The following is a 16,276-nucleotide window of genomic DNA, read 5'->3' on the forward strand; positions in this document are numbered from 1 at the left end:
CCCCGCCACCAGGGGTGCTGGGAAGAGCCGGGTACGATCCAGTACCTGACCATCTGTAGTGATGGTCGGCCACTGGGGTGGCCGCAGGCTGGTATTATCAGGAGGGGAAAGGCCAAAAATAGTGGCCCTTCCCACCCTGGTAATGCTAGGCTGCTGCTTTATTGTATCTGGCTGGTTATAAAAAATGGGGGGGGACCCCCACGTCATTTAAAAAAATAAAAAATTATTGGAAAGAACGATGTGGGGTCCCCCCCAATTTTCATAACCAGCCAGATATAACACAGCAGCAGCAGGCAGCATTACAAGGGTGGGAAGGGCAACGGTTTTTGACCTTCCCCAGCCTAATACTACCAGCCTGCGGCCACCCCGGTAGCTGCCGGTCGCTATAGATGGTCGGGTACTGGTTCGTAGCCGGCTCTTCCCAGTACTCCTGGTGGCGGTGGGTACCGGGGTAATAATGGGGGTTAGTGTAGCCTCTGCACCGGCTAACATTAAGCCTCGCCTTAGTAATGGAGGTTGTCAATCAGCCAGCGGCCATTACTAAGGCGGTGATAATAAAGTTTAAAAAGATACAAGCACATAGAAAAAATATTTTATTGAAATAAAAAAACAACCCTCATTAACCATTTTATTGAGAATAAAAAAAACGGCGTAATTGAAGTCCTCGAATCCGAAGTCCAACAACCGAACCTGTAAAAAAACACAAACACACAAAAATAATCAGTAACACATAAAGAAGCAAAATTATTATTCTAGGGTCCAGCGCTGGAGCCGCAATGTCAGCGAGCTGAGCCCTGTTTCTAATCCTATCATCTGTGATACTGTCTGCTGAGCTGTGTATCTAATCCAATCATGTGTGATACTGTCTGCTGGGCCCTGTATCTAATCCTATCGTGTGATACTGTCTGCTGGGCCCTATATCTAATCCAATCATGTGTGGTACTGTCTGCTGAGCTGTGTATCTAATCCAATCATGTGTGATACTGTCTGCTGGGCCCTGTATCTAATCCTATCATGTGTGGTACTGTCTGCTGAGCCACTGTATCTAATCCTATCATGTGTGATACTGTCTGCTGGGCCACTGTATCTAATCCTATCATGTGTGATACTGCCTTCTGAGCCACTGTATCTAATCCTATCATGTGTGGTACTGTCTGCTCAGCCACTGTATCTAATCCTATCATGTGTGATACTGTCTGCTCAGCCACTGTATCTAATCCTATCATGTGTGATACTGTCTGCTGAGCCAATGTATCTAATCCTATCCATAGTTGATAGGGTCGTAGTGCTATAGATATGCGGTCTCCTATACACACATTTTTTTTTGGGAGGACACATATGTATTGGGCTATTTCCCCTGAAATTTTAAGCCCTGAGGGTATGTTCACATGGCAGCGTCCATTACGGCTGAAATTATGGTGCTGTTTTCATGAGAAAACAGCACCGTAATTTCAGCCGTAAAGGCATGTGCAGGCGTCTTTCGCTGCGTCCATTACGGACGTAATTGGAGCTGTTTTTCTATGGAGTCCATGGAAAACGGCTCCATTTACGTCTGAAGAAGTGACAGGCACTTCTTTGACGCGGGCGTCTTTTTTACGCGCCGCCTTTTGACAGCCGCGCGTAAAAAAAAATTACCGTCGGCACAGAATGAATTCTAATGAATGGGCAGATGTTTGCCAATGCTTTTGAGCCGCATTTTCGGACGTAATTCAATGCTAAAACGCCCGAATTACGTCCGTAAATAGGGTGTGTGAACCCAGCCTTAGTGACGCCCCCGGCTGCTAGTGCTGCATTGTTGGGTCACTTAGGAGACCCAGCGATGCAGCTGAAAGCTGCGGATCGAAGGCCATGAGGAGTTTGCGGGGGGGGGGGGCCCCAGTAAGAATTTTTGCATCGGGGCCCATGAGCCTTTAGCTACGCCCCTGCTCTGCCCTCGGCCGACCCGAAAATCACGGCCTTGCACATGGCTACGGTCGTGTGCATGAGGCCTTAATGCAATCTTTTTGCTGTCTGATTTATTGTTGTTACCTTCAATATACGTAGCAGTGGCATCTAAGCAATACAAATGCACAAATTTAAACTTTATCTTACAGCATTTCTTATAAACATGAGAAGGCTGTAAAAATTTTGCAGAAAACTCTTCTGAATCTTATTACCAGGTGCTGAAAAGTTAGGTCCTCAGCAGTGTACCATAAATAGTCATCTGCAGAAAATTTAAGACCAGCTGACACTTCAAGTAACAGACCGCAATAAAAGAAATTGAGCAGCCAATATACAGTACTGTGCAAAAGTTTTAGGCAGTTGTGGAAAAATGCTGTAAAGTAAGATTGTTTCAAAAAATCTAAGTGTTAATAGATTTTTTTTATCAATTAACAAAATGCAAAGTGAATGAACGGAAGAGAAATTCAAATCAATATTTGGTGTGACACACCCTTTGCCTTCAAAACAGCATGAATTCGTCTAGGTACACTTGCGCACAGTTTTTGTAGGAATACGTCAGGGAGGTTGTTTCAAACATCTTGGAGATTTAACCACAGATCGTGGATGTAGGCTTCCTCAAATCCTTCTGTCTCTTCATGTAATCACAGACAGACTCGATGATGTTGAGATCATGGCTCTGTGGGGGCCATATCACTTCCAGGGCTCCTTGTTCTTCTTTACTCTGAAGATAGTTCTTAAGGAGGCTCTGTCACCAGATTATAAGTGCCCTATCTCCTACATAATCTGATCGGCGCTGTAATGTAGATAACAGTGGTTTTTATTTTGAAAAACGATAATTTTTGAGCAAGTTATGAGCAATTTTCGCTTTATGCTAATGACTTTCTCAATAGACAACTGTGCGTGTTTTTACTTTTTACCAACTGGGCATTGTACAGAGGAGTGCATGACACTGACCAAACAGCATCATACACTATTCATTGTTCCAGCCCAGCATGATCCACAGGACAGTGTGATTGTGCAGTGAAAAAAGCTGGGCTGGAACAATAAGAAGTGTATGACACTGATTGGTCAGCGTCATACAATCCTCTCTACAACGCCCAGTTGGTAAAAAGTAAAAACACGCCCAGTTGTCTATTGAGAAAGTCATTAGCATAAATCTAAAATTGCTCATAACTTGCTAAAAAATTATCGTTTTTCAAAATAAAAACCACTGCTGTTATCTACATTACAGCGCCGATCACATTATGTAGGAGATGGGACACTTATAATGGGGTGACAGAGCCTCGTTAATGCCATTGGTTTGGTGTCTTTGTCCTGTTGCAGAATAAATTTGGAGCTAAACAGATCCCTAACTTGATTTTGTGAAATGCAGCCCCAAACTTGCAAAGAACCTCCACCATACTTCACTGTTGCCTGCAGACACTCATTATTATGACACTCTCCAGCTCTTCTGCAAACAAACTGCCTTCTGTTACAGCTAAGTATTTCACATTTTTACTCATAAGTCCAGAGCACCTGCTATAATCTTTTCTTAAATTTTAGGGCATAGTTGAATCGCTTGGCCTTGTTTCCACATCAAAGGTATGGCTTTTTGGCCGCAATTCTTCCATGAAAACCACTTCTGGTCAGACTTCTCAGAATACTATATGGGTGTACTTGGGTCCCACTCGTTTCTGGCAGTTCTGAGCTGATGGCACTGATGCACATCTTCCGATTTTGAAGGGAAGTAAGCCTGATGTTTCTGTGATCTGCTGCACTAAGTTTCCTTGTCTGACCACTGTGTCTACGGTCCTCAAAGTTGCCCGTTCCTTTGTGCTTCTTCAAAAGAGCTTGAACAGCACATCTTGAAACCCAAGTCTGCTTTGAAATCTTTGCCTTGGAGAAAACTTGCTGATGCAGTATAACAACCTTCTGCCTAGTTGCTGTGCTCAGTCTTATCATGGTGAACCTGTGACTTGAAACGGTCTTCAACACCCTCACCTTTGTAGCAGAGTTTGGCTGTGCCTTATCCCGTTTTTAAGCCTCCTATGATCATTATCACCTGTTTGCTGTAATTGGTTAATCATACACCTGAATAAAATCCTACAAATTCCATGACTTTGTGCAAGTGTACCTAGAAGAATTGATGCTGTTTTGAAGGCAAAGGGTGGTCACACCAAATATTGATTTGATTTAGAATTATCTTCTCTTCATACGCTTTGCATTTTGTTCATTGATTAAAAAAACCTATTAACGCTATTTTTGAAAGTATTCTTACTTTGCAGCATTTTTCCACAACTGACTAAAACTTTTGCACTGTACTGTATGCATAATGCCAGAAATACAACAGGTGACCGCTGAGCCCACTGATTGGCTGCAGCGTTTACATGCATATGGTCACTGGGAGTGCCGCCAGAGCATCAGCGCTAGATCGCTGGAAAAAAAGTATAGGTAAAGACTCCTTTTTTTTGCTTATTTATCTCATTTGAAGCCATTACCCCAAAATTTTCAGAACCCCGATAACCCCTTTAAGAACTAGCTGGGTCCCACAACTTGGAAACAAAAAAACAAACATTTGTACTATTATGAAGCCTACCTATGTTATACAGTATGCATGTATAGTATTTATTCTAGTGATTTTGAAGTTCTTATAACTAACTCTGATATAGCTTTGATCAGCTTTGGATGTTCTAAATCATTCGGGAGTGGCTAAGCCCCATCACAAGGATGAGAGACACAGATCTGACAGCTTTAGCCGTCTGAGCGTCAGAAATCTGCTGAGGGCAGTAAGATGGTGACTGTCCACAGATGGTGGCTGTCAGAGATCTAGGTCAAGACCGTCAGAAAATCCACCTTAAATTAAAAACATATTCAGAAGTGCAGATAAAGAACCCAGTCATGGAATATTGCCATTTTTTTTGTCGATAGATCACATTTATGAGATCCATAACTGTATGCAGTTGTCAGGGAAACAATGCTATGAAAAAATTTAAGGAGTCAAGCACTTTGACCTTGTGTAGACTTCGGACATAAGAAAGTTTCAAGGCCAGTGCCTCTCCATGCATCTAAAACCAAAACCCATATTCTAATGTATGGAGCGTATTATTAAGTGTCTGGATAATGCTTTGTGTATAGCCAGTCTATAATACATGTGCTAGTGTTCCCCGCTGCTTGTTCTGGTCCATATGTCACAAGATTTTTTTTAGCTCTGGCCAATAACATGAAATTATCAGTGTGCAAAGATTTATTACATCAAGGAGTAGCTGAGTGTTTCACCACTGCTACACCATGCACATTTGTGACACTTGCTATTGGTCCTTGCCAAAGAATGTTTGGTGTAATTTTTTTGAACTGCTATGTGCAACATTCTTGTGAACTCCCTTATAAGTGTGAATCATCTATGTCATCAATCAATCATCAATACTTCTAAACCTACAGAATGCTGACAAGAACAAATTCTGTCTCGGAATTATATTATATTTCCTTTGTGGGGTTGGAATTGGAAAAGGCTGTAATTCCGCCATTGTTTTTGAGGTTTCGTTTTTAGTGTTTACCGTGCAGAAAAACTACATGTTTAACTTCATTCTGTGGGTCAATATGATTACAGCGATACTATATTTGTATAGTTTTCTTTTTATATTTCACTACTTTTCCAAGGAAAAATCGAATTATTAAAGATAACATTTTTGTCGCTAAAAAACAGCGGTACTGTTTTTTGTTTTTTTTATTTGTTTTTTTTTACTGAGTTTACTATGTGGGTTAAATAACATTATATTGTAATATTTAAGACTTTTAAGGATAGGGCAACATCAGTTATGTTCAGTTTTTATTTTATTTTTTTTACATAGATTTTGGTAGAAAAATGGGAATGGCGATCATTGGATTGCTTTCACGGTGTACTGCAATACTAATTTGCAGGCTCATTAAGATTGCAGTATATTGTGCCATGCTGCAGGGCTTAATAGGAGCACAAAGATAGTATATCCTGGGGGCCTTCATACTGATTGACATCGATTGCTTCATGGTGTCCGCTGCCCTCTTCCTAATGGCTTAGATGCCGCAGTTTCTATTGACCGGGGCATCTAAAGGCTTAAACTAGTGGGATTTCGCTCGTTACAGTGAGGTGTCGGCTGTAACACACAGCCGACACGCGCAACTTATGCACTGGACTCAGCCCGTGAGCCCACTACACGCTTTGCCTGCTGGTCTCCGCCATATGTCGGGAAGGGGTTAACCTGTCATACCTTTTTATGACTGACCTTCGGCCTGTATGAAGCCGTGTGTTTTGCTATGCTGTTTCCGGAACTCCCATAAAAGTTGAATGGTGGTTACGGAAACAGCGTAGCATTTTGTCAGACAGTGTCCGGAGCCCAGCGGCAGAAGTTAGGACAGGGGTCAGATGGGACCCACATCTATCAGACATTTATGGCATATTCTGTGGATGTGCCATAAATGAACAAGATAGGAAAACCCCTTTCACTTATGGTCATTTGTGTTAAGAAAAAATTTTTTTTGGAATGACTGTTTTTCTGCATTTCCCTCATAATGAACGTTAATATTTACTAAATACTAAAATTGATGCATCACAAAATGACGTTGAAATATTACAATGTTTCCGAAAAAATTGCAAAAACTTCTAAAGCTACATTAAAGAGGCTCTGTCACCAGTTTAATACTTTATCTCCTAACTAATCTAATAAGCGCTTTGATGCTGATAACTACTGTGTTATTTTTTAAAAATATTTATTAGTGACAACGTTCCGATAATTTGTACATTTATGCAAATTTTTTCTAAAAACCCAACTGGGAGGTTTTTTTTAGTTACATCAAGTGGGCGTTGTAAAGAAAAGTGTATGACGCTGACCAATCAGCATCCTACACTTTTCTTCATTCATGCCCAGCTTTATTCACAGCACAGCGTGATCTTGTGAAAAAAACACCCAGTTGAGCTTCTACAAAAAATTTGCATAAATGTAAAAATGATCAGAACTTTGTCACTAATGTTTTTCAAAAAAACTTTATCTACATCAAAGCGTTAGATTAGGTAGGAGATACGGAAGTATTAAACTGGTGACCGAGCCTCTTTAACATTAAAATAAAAAATATCACTGTTGGAATGTGGGGGGCAAAAACATTCTGGCCATGTAAACATGTACATCATCCAAATTTCTGGTCGTGAAAAGGTTAAGCATGGCTTGGAAACTTTTATTTTTTTTCTTCAGGAAAAGTTGTCACCTATTTTCATTATACTTACTGCCTCACTGCTGAAATGCAATGTGTATGTTTCTTTACTAAACTTATTGGAATTAGTCTGTAAAAAACAAAAATCGACTTTTTTCTAAAAAAAAACGTCGAAATTAATTTTATTTTATTTTTACAAGGAATAAATGAGAAAAAGCACCCCAATATTTGTAAAGCATCTTCTCCCAATTACGGCAATGCCCCATCTGTTGTAATAAACTGCTGTTTGGAGCTACGGCAGGGCTCACAAGGGAAGGAGCACCATTTCAATTTTGGAGAGCAGATTTTGCTGGAATAGTTTTCAGTGGCATGTCATGTTTGCAACGCCCTGGAGGGACCAAAACAGCGGAAACCCCCCAAAAATTTTGGAAACTATACCCCTCAAGGAATATTTCTAGGGGTATAGTTAGCATTTTGACCCCACACGTTTCTTGCAGAATTTATGGGAATTATGCCGTGAAATTTAAAAATCTAATTTTTTTTCTAATAAAATGTAGTTTTAGCTCATATCTCTTCATTTTTACAATAGATCAAGGAGAAAAAGCACCCCAACATTTGTAAAGCAAACTCTTATGAGCACAGCAATGTACCATATGTGGTAATAAACTGCTGTGTGGACACACGGCAGGGCGGAGAAAGGACAGAGAGCCATTTGACTTTTGGAGCTCAAGTTTTCCTGGAATGGTTTGCGGCGCCATGTCACATTTGCAAAGCCACTGAGGGGCCAAAATAGTGCAAACCCCGCAAAAGTGACCCCATTTGGGAAACTACACCCCTCGTGGAATTTATCAAGTGGTATAGTGAGCATTTTGACCCCACTGTTTTTTTGCTGAATTTATCGGAATTAGGCAGGGAAAATTAAAATCTACATTCTTTACACTAAAATGTTGATTTTTTTTCATTTTCACAAGGAATAAAGGAGAAAAAGCCCCCCAACAATTGTAAAGCAATTTCTCCCGAGTACGGCAATACCCAATATGTGGTAATAAACTGCTGTTTGGACACACGGCAGGGCTCAGAATGGCAGGAGTGCTACTTGGCATGTAGATTTTGGTTGATTGTTTTTTGGGTGCCATGTTGCATTTGCAGAGCCCCTGAGGTACCAGCACAGTAGAAACCCCTGAGAAGTGACTACATTTTAGAAACTATACACCTCAGGTTAATCATCTAGGGGTGTAGTGAGCATTTTGATCCCACAGGTGTTTCATAGATTGTATTAGAATGAGGGAGTAAAAATGTAAAAAAACAAAATTCCCAAAAATATGTTGTTTTGCACCCAATTTTTTTCCCACAAATAGGAGAAAAAACAACACACAATTTGTTAACCAATTTCTCCCGAGTACGTCAATACCCCATGTGTGGCCCTAAACTGCTGTTTGGGCACATGGCAGAGCTCAAAATGGAAGGAGCGCCATTTGGCTTTTAGAGCGCAGATTTTGCTGGACTGGTGAACGGGCGCCATGTCGCATTTGCAGGAACGGGCGCATGTCGCATTTGCAGTGACCCCATTTTGTAAACTACACCCCTCAAAGCATTTATCATTTGCCCGGACATATTACAGGGCTTAGGAGTGAAAGGTGCATGTGAGGCCTATTTCGGTGATTTTCGCAGCATTAGCCCAATATGGCAGGGCTCTGGGGTCAAATAGTAAAACAAACCCCCAAGTAGTGACCCCTCTTTTGGAAACTGCACTCCTCAAGGCATTTTCTAAGGCGTGTAGTGAAATTTTGACCACACAGGTTTTTGTTTTTTTTACTAGAAATGAATGCTGAGTGGATAGTGAAAATTGCAAATTTCCACAGGTATATGCCATTTTAGTGCACAATATGTTGTGCCCAGTTCGTGCCATTGAAGACCAATACCTCAAACTGTTAGGCCTGATTCACACGAGCGCTGCGCATCTCGGACATGAAAAACTGGCGTTTTTCATGTCCGAGTTGCATCCGTGCTCTGCGCTGCGGGACGCGATGTCGCGCATCCCCCATAGTTGAGAGTCTATGGAGGGATGCGTGATGCGCGAATAGAACGGGCATGTCCTATATGAAACAACGGCTGTGTGAACGGCCACATTGAATTACATAGGTCCGTTGGACGGCCGCTCTTTCAACAGCCATCCCACGGACATTTAACACGCTCGTGTAAATAAGCCCTGAAGCGGGTTCTCCCAGGTATGTCGATGCCATATATGTGGACGTAAACTGCTGTTTGGGCACGCTGCAGGGCTCAGAAGGGAGGGAGCGCCACTTGGCTTTTGGAGTTCAGATTTTGCTTAGGGGTTTTGCTGGTATTTCAGTTTATGATGTGGGGGCATATGTTAGCTGTGCGGGGTACATCGGGGTATAATGAGGGGCAGTTCACACAGAGTTTTTTTTACGCGGAAACTGCAAAACGCGCCAAAAAAAGTCCGAAAATGCCTCCCATTGATTTCAATGGGAGGAGGAGGCGGTTTTTTCCCGCGAGCGGAAAAACCAGCTCGCGGGAAAAAGAAGGGACATGCGCTATATTTGGGCATTTATGCCTCTGACCTTCCATTGACATCAATGGGAGGCAGAGAAAGCGTATTTCACTGCGTTTTATGCCCGCGGCGCTCAATGGCCGCGGGCGAAAATCGACGTGCAGGCAGAGGAAAATCTGCCTCAAAATTCCAAATGGAATTTTGAGGCAGATTTGCCTCCTGCAAAAAACTCGGTGAACCCAGCCTAAGGCTATGTTCACACGGGGTATTTTGCGGAGTTTTTTGACGCGGAAACATTGATTTCAATGGGAGGCGTCGGCGTCTTTTTCCCGCGAGCAGTAAAACTGCCTCGCGGGAAGAAGAAGCGACATGCCCTATCTTCGGGCGCTTCCGCCTCTGACCTCCCATTGACTTCAATGGGAGGCAGGAGAAAGCGTATTTCTCGCTGTTTTATGCCCGCGGCGCTCAATGGCCGCGGGCGAAAAAGGCGCGATAATCGCCGCGAAAATCGGCGTGCAAGGAGAGGAATATCTGCCTCAAAGTTCCAAACTGAATTTTGAGGCAGATATTCCTCCCCCAAAATACTCCGTGTGAACATAGCCTAAAAGGGCATAATAATGTGGTAAATAAATAATAATTCATAGATATGTGGCCGTTGTCGCACTGATAAATGGTGCCCAATCTTATCCGCTTTTGGAACACTCTGCACATTTTGCATCGCCATATCTGAGAGGCAGAACTTTTAAATTTTTTCTCCACGAGAGCTGTGTAAGGGCTTATTTGTTGCGGGACAATCTGTAGATTTCATTGGTACCATTTTGGGGTACATGTGATTTTTTTATCACTTTTTATTTCATATTTTGTCAAGCAAGGTGACCATAAACAAGCAATTTTTTTACGGCGTTCGCCATGCGCTATGAATGACAGTTTTACTTTATTCTGAGGGTCTGTACGATTACGGCGATACCATATGTATATAGTTTTCTTTGTTTTCCAGCGTCTGCACAATAAAAATCACTTTTGTTTCAAATCATTTATTTTTTGTGTCGCCATAGTCTGAGAGCCATAACTTTTTTCTTTTTCTGTCAAAAAAGCTGTGGGAGGGCTTGTTTTTTTGCGGGACGGACTGTGGTTTTTAATTTTGGGGTACATGCAACTTTTAGAACCCTTTTTTATTCTGTTTTGGGAGGGGTAGTGACTAAAAAAAACTGCGATTCTGGAATCGTTTTCTATTTTATTTTTTTACGGTGTTCACCGTGCGGGTAAAATAGCATGATATTTTTACAGTTCGGGTCGTTACGGACGCGGTGATACAACATATGTGTACTTTTTTTTATGTTTTCCATTATTTCCTATAATAGACGACTTCTTAAGGGAAAAAAGGCTGTTAAAGTGTTTTTTTTTAACCTGAAACTTTTTTTTTAAACTTTTTTACAACATTTTTATTAACTTGTTTTAAGTTTTTTTTTGTCCCACTAGGGGACAGGCATGAAGTCCTGATCGCTATTCTAATACACTGCACTACCTACATAGTGCAGTGTATTAGAGCTGTCAGCTATTCACTGACAGCAAGCCTATTAGGCTTCACCTCCCGGTGCCTTGTAGGCTTCCGTACTAGACAGCGATTGTTAGTCTACGGTTGCCATAGGAACCATAGGGTGCCATCTAAGGGGTTAATCGGCCGGATCGAAGCCTAGCTCCAGTCCTGGCCGTTCGAGCAGGATGTCAGCTGTGACAAACATCATGGTTGCCAACAGGCTAGCTTTGATCGCTGCATCTAAGGAGTTAATTGGCCGGATCGGAGCCTAGCTCCAGTCCTGGCAGTTAGAGCGGGGTGTCGGACAGCCGATAACCGGCAGTGATGGTGCTGGCTCAGCTTGAGCCAGGGCCATCACATACACATTCTCATGGAGCTGTGATTGGACAGTCTGCTGTGACTGACCAATCACCGCAATCTCCGGCTGGGGACCGCTGTGATTGGTCCCCTGCCGTCTTCATGTGCCGATCAACTGTCATAAACAGTTGACGGCACAGTTCGGTCACCATGACCTTTGACAGGGTGATAGTTTTTAGCCAGGATGCCCCGGTACGTGGCGGTGCCTTAACCGCTTCCCGACCGCCCACAGTAAATTCACGTCGGCATTTGCTGGGCTCTGTGAATTCACGGGGGGTGTTAAAAGCGCGATCCGGGTGTCTCAGAGAAGCGCTGACACCCGGATCGCGCTGTTAACCCCTGCCTCTGGTCCCGGAGACATGACCGGGACCTAATTCGTTCAGGTCCCGGTCATGTGATCGCAGGGAAAGTTTGTTGTAGCAACGAACTGGAAAGTTTGTTACTACAACAAACTAGAAAGTTTGTTACTACAACAAACTGGAAAGTTTGTTGCTACAACAAACTTTCCCGAGGTGCTGCAGTCGGTTATAAGGCAAAACTGGAGGCTATACAACGGGCCCCGGGTCTGCCATGCACAGCAGCCTATGAGAACCAGCCAGAGGCAGGTCCTCATAAGCTTCCTGTCAGCGTCACACTGACCGTTTATAATACGTTACATTACCTAGGTAGTGTAATGCATTATAGCAGCGATCAGTGCTGCCAGTCTTCAAGTAAAACAAGTAAAAAATAAAGTAATAAAAATGTTTCATAAAAGTGTAAAAACAAGTTATAAAAGTTACAAAAACAAAAAATGCTTTTTTTCCTATAATAAATATTTTATAATAGGAAAAAAATGAAAATGTTAAAAAAAAAGTACACATTTGGTATGACCGCGTTCCCAACGACCCAAGCTATAAAACTATAATATTATTTTTCCCGCACGGTGAACAGCGCAAAAAAAATAATTAAAAAAACAATGTCAGAATCACTATTTTTTTGGTCATCAACCCTCCAAAAATATAGAATAAAAAGTGATCAAAAAGTCGCATGTACCCTAAAATAGTACCAATAAAAACTACAACCCGTCCCGCAAAAAACAAGCCCTTACACAGCTTTTTTGACTGAAAAATAAAAAAGTTATGGCAAAAAGTGATTTTATTGCGCAAATGCCACAAAACATAAAAAAAACTATATACATCTGGTATCGCCGTAATCGTATCGACCCGCAAAATAAAGTAAAATTTCATTTATAGCGCACGGTGAAAAGTGAAAAAAAAAAAAAGACAAAAAACATTGTCAGAATTTGTTTTTTTGTCACTTTGCTTGCCAAAAAAATGTAATAAAAAGTGATAAAAAAAATCACATGTACCCTAAAATGGTACCAATGAAAACTACAGATTGTCCCACAACAAATAAGTCCTTGCACGGCTCCGGTGAAGAAAAAATAAAAAAAGTTCTGGCTCTCAGAATATAGCGACAGAAATTGTGCAGTGTCCAAAAGCTGATAAGATCGGGCGCCATTTATCAGTGTGACATTGGCCACATATCTGCGGATTATTATTTATTTACCGAATTATTATACCCTCTTATTATGTCCTGATGTACTCTGCCCAATTTACACATACCCCCACATCATAAACTGAAATACCAGCAAAATCCCAAACAGAACAGTTACCAAGCAAACTCTGCGCTTCAAATGGCGCTCTCTCACTTCTGAGCCCCACAGCGTGCCCAAACACCAGCTTACGTACACATATGATATTTTATATCCGGGAGAACCCGCTCAACATTGTATGAGGTATTTGTCTTCAGTGGCACAAACTGGGCACAACATATTGTGCATTAAAATGGCATATCAGTGGAAAATTTTAATTTTCACTTTGCACCATCCGCTGCGCATTAACGCCTTCGCGCACCACGACTTAATAGCATGTCGTGGTGCGAGGGGTTATATATGGAGCGGGCTCACGCGCTGCGCCCGCTCCATATTCTGCAGGTGTCCGCTGTGTATTACAGCCGACACCCGGGACTAACGGACAGGAACAGCGATCACGCTGTTACAGGAGCCTGTAAAAATGATATTATACTGCAATACATTAGTACTGCAGTGTATTGTACCAGCGACCTAATGATCGCTCGTTCCAGTCCCCTAAAGGGACTTTTGGGAGGTTTCCACTGTTTTGGTACCTCAGGGGCTTTGCAAATGCGACATGACACCCGAAAACAATTCCAGCTAAATCTGCGCTTCAAAATCCAAATGACGCTCCTTCCCTTCTGAGCTCTGCCGTGGGTTCAAACAGCAGTTTATTACCACATATGGGGTATTGCTGTAATCGTGAGAAGTAGCTTTACAAGTTTTTGGGTGCTTTTTATTCTTTATTCCTTGCAAATATTATTTTTTTTTTATATTTTTTCAGTAAAAAAAGGAGATTTTCACTTTCACAGGCAAACGCCAATAAATATAGCAGAAGACCTGAGGGGTGCAGTTTCCAAAACCGTGTCACTTTTGGGGAATTTCCACTGTTTTGGCACTACAAGACCTCTTCAAACCCTGACATGGTGCCTAAAATATATTCTAAAAAAAGGAGGCCACAAAATCCACTAGGTGCTCCTTTGCTTCTGAGGCCGGTATTTCAGTCCATTATCGCACTAGGGCCACATGTGGGATATTTCTAAAAACTGCAGAATCTGGGCAATAAATATTGTGTTGTGTTTCTCTGGTAAAACCTTCTGTGTTACAGAAAAAAATGTATTACAAATGAATTGCAGCAAAAAAAAATTTTTTGTCAATTTCCCCTCTACTTTGCTTTAATTCCTGTGAAACGCCTAAAGGGTTAAGAAACTTTCTGAATGCTGTTTTGAATACTTGGAGGGGTGCAGTTTTTAATATGGGGTGATTTATGGGGACTATCTAGTACATAAGGCCCTCAAAGCCGCTTTAGAACTGAACTGGTCCCTGTAAAAATCGCCTTTTGAAATTTTCTTGAAAATGTGAGAAATTGCTGGTAAAGTACTAAGCCTTGTAACGTCCTTGAAAAATAAAATAATGTTCAAAAAACAATGCAAATATAAAGTAGACATATGTAATATGTTAAATAGTAACTATTTTGTGTTGTATTACTATCTGTTTTACAAGCAGATACATTTAAAATGAGAAAAATCATAATTTTTGCAAATTTTCTCTAAATTTTGGTGTTTTTCACAAATAAGCAAATTTTTCCACTAATATAAAGTACAATATGTCACGAGAAAACAGTCTCAGAATCTCTTGGATAGGCAAAAGCATTCCAGAGTTATTACCACATTAAGTGACACGTCAGATTTGAAAAAATTGGCCTGGTCCTGAAGGCCAAAATGAGCTCGGTCTTGAAAGCACTGTAATACAGGACGTACCGGTGCGTCCTAGTGCGGTAAGGGGTTAATATCTGACCTATTTTAATTGAGATCTAAGATCAGACTAAGCTGTTTCACACAACTTGGATACAAAAAATCTTTTAAACATTATACAGCCTATGTATGTTATATGCATGTATAGTATTTATTTCTGCGGAATATATAGTATATAGCTGACACTATTTCAATAAGAGTTCTTATTATTACCATAATGCATATGCCTGTGGACAGTGTTGATGCAGTGTGCGCACTGCAAGGATTGTTCCCTGATTCTCTGAGCTCTAAGTCACCCTTACCTGACAGGTGATAGTAATCCGGATCAGATGGAGGATGGAGAATTACATGTGATAGAATTATAGACACCACGCTCCAGTGCAAGTTAGGGTATGTGCACACGATAGCAGGCATTTACGTCTGAAAAGACAGACTGTTTTCAGGAGAAAACAGCTGCCTCGTTTCAGATGTAAATGCTCCTCCTCGCATTTTGCGAGGCTTCTCTGACAGCCGTAAATTTTGAGCTGTGCTTCATTGAGTTCAATGAAGAACGGCTCAAATTCCGTCTGAAAGAAGTGTCCTGCACTTCTTTGCCGAGGCTGTATTTTTACGCGTCGTCGTTTGACAGCTGTCAAACGACGACGCGTAAATGACAGGTCGTCTGCACAGTACGTCGGCAAACCCATTCAAATGAATGGGCAGATGTTTGCCGACGTATTGTAGCCCTATTTTCAGACGTAAAACGAGGCATAATACGCCCAGTTTACGTCTGAAAATAGGTCGTGTGAACCCAGCCTTACAAGCTGAACTCCACGTTCCCAATGCAAGTTGTCACACGTAGCTGCAACCTCATAAACTAATGCCACATAATAAATTGATCCTTCGTATACAAAGCCTAGACAATGTATCCTCACTCTATAGATTTAGTCTTAAAGGGGTTGTCCACTATTTATTTTTTCTATTTATTTATAGAATAGGAGATCGTACAGATTTCTAGTACACATTTATTTAAAGGCCAGTTCACATCAGCGTCCGGTTTCCATTTGTGGGTGCCATCTGACTTTTCCATCAGGGGAAATCATAAACGGAAACCATACGGTAATTGATTCCAATGGTAATGCTTCCATTGCATAAGGTTTCCGTTTGTCTACATTCCATAAGGTGTCCGTTTTTTTTTGCAGAATCAATAGTGTAGCTGACTGCGCTATTGAACATCCCCTAAGATTCTGTTCACATACCTTTCTTGAATCGTGCAGTTGTCTCTGTCTATAATGAAAAAAAATGGTATAGCCCACAGATTTGTCCATAAAAAAGCACCCATAGGATAACTGAATGGACAGTCATGTGACCACTGGCATTCAGGTAACACTGTCCAGGTATATAACAGGTGCATAATAGAT

This window comes from Rhinoderma darwinii, chromosome 3 (genome assembly GCF_050947455.1).
Source record: "Rhinoderma darwinii isolate aRhiDar2 chromosome 3, aRhiDar2.hap1, whole genome shotgun sequence".
Classification (NCBI taxonomy): domain Eukaryota; kingdom Metazoa; phylum Chordata; class Amphibia; order Anura; family Rhinodermatidae; genus Rhinoderma; species Rhinoderma darwinii.